Raw genomic sequence first — 3,933 nt, 5'->3', positions numbered from 1 at the left:
TGGTCTACCTGTTGCATTTCTTACTAGAGAGTAAATATTAATTAGAGTTATTACTTAATATATTTATTTGGATGGACTTTCATATTCATCGACATCGCCAAGTAGGTACCTGGTGCGATATTTGATTCTCATCGGGTGGCTTATTTCGTACTAAATAGTCATGGCTGCATTCAAAAACCGGCCAAGAGCGTGTCGGGCCACGCTCAGTGTAGGGTTCCGTAGTTTTCCGTATTTTTCTCAAAAACTACTGAACCTATCAAGTTCAAGACAATTTTCCTAGAAAGTCTTTATAAAGTTCTACTTTTGTGATTTTTTTCATATTTTTTAAACATACGGTTCAAAAGTTAGAGGGGGGGACGCACTTTTTTTTCCTTTAGGAGCGATTATTTCCGAAAATACTAATATTATCAAAAAACCATCTTAGTAAACCCTTATTCATTTTTAAATACCTATCCAACAATATATCACACGTTGGGGTTGGAATGAAAAAAAATATCAGCCTCCACTTTACATATAGGGGGGGTACCCTAATAAAACATTTTTTTCCATTTTTTATTTTTGCACTTTGTCGGCGTGATTGAAATACATATTGGTACCAAATTTCAGCTTTCTAGTGCTAACGGTTACTGAGATTATCCGCGGACGGACGGACGGACGGACGGACGGACGGACAGACAGACATGGCGAAACTATAAGGGTTCCTAGTTGACTACAGAACCCTAAAAAAGGCACCGGTGAGATTCAAAAATCACACCAATACCACCTCTGGTTTTTTTTGTACAAACTCATAATGTCTGGTTATCAGAGAACAGAATAATACCATTATGTAATTACTTAAAAAAACATCTGGAATCAAATCAATGCAAAAAGACCACGAGTATAACACATAATGCGAAGGGTCCGTTCGACACTTACAAGCTCTCTTTCAACAACCGAGCGGAGAGGAGCCGAAGCCGAGATTCGCGGGAACGTAGCCGAATCCAGAAACGGATACGTATCTTTGACGTGACCGTGTAGTACGGGATCTTAGCACCGCCGGTGCTAAGGCTACGTAGCTACGGTTCCGCGTGTAACACGTATATCACAAGCCCTAATTTAGACCCTATCTTTTACTGGTAAAAATGACAGATTGCAACCGAACCCTAATAAAACTTATTATATTATATTATTATTTATTTTTTCCACTTTTTATTTTTGCATCTCAGCAAAAGCAAATTTCAGCGGTTTCCAGTCCAGGACGGACGGGCGGATGGACAGACAGACAGACAAATATGGCGAAACTATAAGGATTCCTAGTTGACTACGAAATACTAAAATAAGCGCCAAATTTGAAACATGGGCGAAGGTTTATTGTGCCATAGAAAATTTGAATTAGGCGCCTTTTTTAAACGACAGTATTTGCTTGGCCATAATTTTCTTTAAATAATTTTATTAATGTAAATGTTGCAAATAATTGTGAAAATAAAGTTATCGAATAATAATACTAAAGCCTGACCAGAAATATATGACTATTATTGTCAAGAGGGCGCTGTTTATTCTGATGTATGGGGTGACATTGCAGTTTAGTATGAAGAATAGTTCTCATATTATATTTCTCTCTTTATTAGGCTCTCAGGCTTTATCAATCTATGACTTTCGAGCCAATTCGTCACTACTTTTAAAAAATTTCGTATCTCACGCTGTTCCTCAAAGTTAAAACGCAGTAAGTCTATATGCATTCCATACATACTTACTACAATTTTCTTTTCATTGATAGACGAAGATATGAGTTTTTTTTTAAAGTAGTGACGAATTATTTATGTCTCCTGATTTTTAGGACACGTGTCTTCTGATTTTATTCAAATTGGACCTGGCAACACTGAAATAATGTCAGAATCTTTTCTTTGACATTATTTACAATTTATATTATTGTACATAATTGGTTTTTTCACTATTCTTAAGCTAAAAAAAACACCTGTTTGTCCTCCAAAGAATACCTTATGTACGTATGAAACATATTCTTTCTTCTAGTATGAATTGTACGCATATTGCCAAACTTCAGGTTTAATTAATATAATATTGTTAATCAAACTACCTCTTCTATTTTGCAGTGGATTCACAGAATGATTGAGGATTTGAGGGAAGCATGTTAAGACTGTGACAATATGGTCTTAAGGCAGCCGGCCTCATTGAGAACAAGAAAATATTCTGCTTCATGTAGCGGTTGTTATTTGTTAATATGACATGTCTCGGCAGTGTAGTGACCCTGTGCTTAATTAAGGCTTCAGGCTCAAATCATGGTGAGGGCATTTTTTTATATGATAAACACTGACATTTGTTTCTCAATAAATGTATTATTATACACGGTCAGAGTATAGCAAAAGGACTTAGAAAAATTTGTGAACAATTTTTTTTTTGTTTTTATGCAGTACTATTCTAAAACATTACTTTGTTATAGGTAAACCAAAATGTAAGCGGCCGGTTGAAAAAGTAGCAGAGTCGAAAATGGAAATTAATGAGCTGCAGAAGTAAATTTTAGAAGAATAATTCTCTTCTTTGTTGTATCCTTGTGGCTGAGGGACATGACGAATGAGGCCATTCTTTACCAGTGCTCTTCACGCCACTCAATCCTGGGCCCGGTGCATGCTAGCCTGCAGTGGTCTTTGTCAGAGATGTTATTGTGTCTGCCCAATGTGTGCCCATGCTGCCACTTCTTCACTTCCTTGCCGTGTCCTGTGATTATGGGAATAATATGCAAATAAAAACCAACAATGGGCCATCGAAGAACAGGAGAGGGCATGTGGGCCTTAGAGAAAGAGTTGTTAATGTGAAGACTAAATAAATTCAACAAATAAAATCTCAACTATAATACTGTCTTTGGTACACCCGCTACCATCGCGTCAAATAGTGAAAGTGCAGTTCAGTGTAAGCAAAGACAGTGTACAAGATATACCACTCACCTATGGCATTAGTGTTACTAGACCACATTAATACATAAAGACTATTTTTCTAAACTTGTCCAAAAATTTTATTAAAAAGGTGTCGGAACGCCTTACAGGTGTCTCGAGGGACCAAATAGCGGGTTCCTTCTTTGCTCAGAGGTTGAGTCTGGCGGTGCAAAGGGGAAACGCCGCAAGCATTCTTGGGTCTATGCCGGAGGCAGGGGATCTGAGGGGGTTTTTTATATTTAGTTATAACCTGCTTGTGTTAGTTTTAGTCTTTAGGGTTTTAAGATTTAATTATAAGATTAAATATATTGTTCGTAGTTGTTGTTGAATAAGCAGTGTTTGTGTGTCTGACTAACGAAAATATAAATTCAGATTCTAAACGTCTAAACTTGTGTATAGCTCTGTGTTGTCTTAATAAATCCTATTGGAAACGCTGTTGTTGTTCTGATTAGCCAGGCCTAAACGGTACCCTTCACCATCTTATAAGAGTACCAACTATTGGGAACCTGAACCTAAATGACAGTAAGGGTCACTTGCACCACCGAAAATCCGAGGTTAACCCACCATTTTATATGGAATTTGACAGTCCACTAACCTTGAGTTAAGCGGGTGGTACAAGTGGCCCTTAAGGGAACGCTATCACACAATGAAGCTAGGAATATATTGCGCGGACGTCTGCGATTGCACGTGCATGACCGACAATCGATAGTTTGCACAATTCAGTGTATAATCATTATCCAGATCGCGTCCGCGGTCGAGACCCATAATATGTTCCTAGCTTTACCAGTTCCACAATATAATATATCGTCACTACTTTGAAAAAATCTCGTATCTCACCCTGCTTCTCAAAGTTAAAACACAGTAAGTCTATATGCATTCCATACATACTTAATACAATTTTCTTTTCATTGACAGACGAAGATACAAGTTTTTTTTTAAAGTAGTGACGATACAATATTATGTGGTATGTACGTGGCTTGGCCCGAACCCACTGATGCACACGCCG

At 37.5% G+C, this 3,933-nt stretch overlaps 1 long non-coding RNA gene across 1 annotated transcript; it reads left to right on the top strand.

The window, feature by feature from the left end:
* Positions 1 to 1,122: 1,122 nt before the first annotated feature.
* LOC125228791 lies at positions 1,123 to 3,361 on the top strand. Its single transcript, XR_007177322.1, has 3 exons — positions 1,123 to 1,981; positions 2,091 to 2,279; positions 2,438 to 3,361. It is a non-coding gene; the product is annotated as an uncharacterized LOC125228791 (long non-coding RNA).
* The last annotated feature ends 572 nt before the right edge of the window (positions 3,362 to 3,933 follow it).

The sequence above is a fragment of the Leguminivora glycinivorella genome, chromosome 8, assembly GCF_023078275.1.
Source record: "Leguminivora glycinivorella isolate SPB_JAAS2020 chromosome 8, LegGlyc_1.1, whole genome shotgun sequence".
Taxonomy (NCBI): domain Eukaryota; kingdom Metazoa; phylum Arthropoda; class Insecta; order Lepidoptera; family Tortricidae; genus Leguminivora; species Leguminivora glycinivorella.
This window is presented reverse-complemented; position numbering and strand designations above follow the sequence as displayed.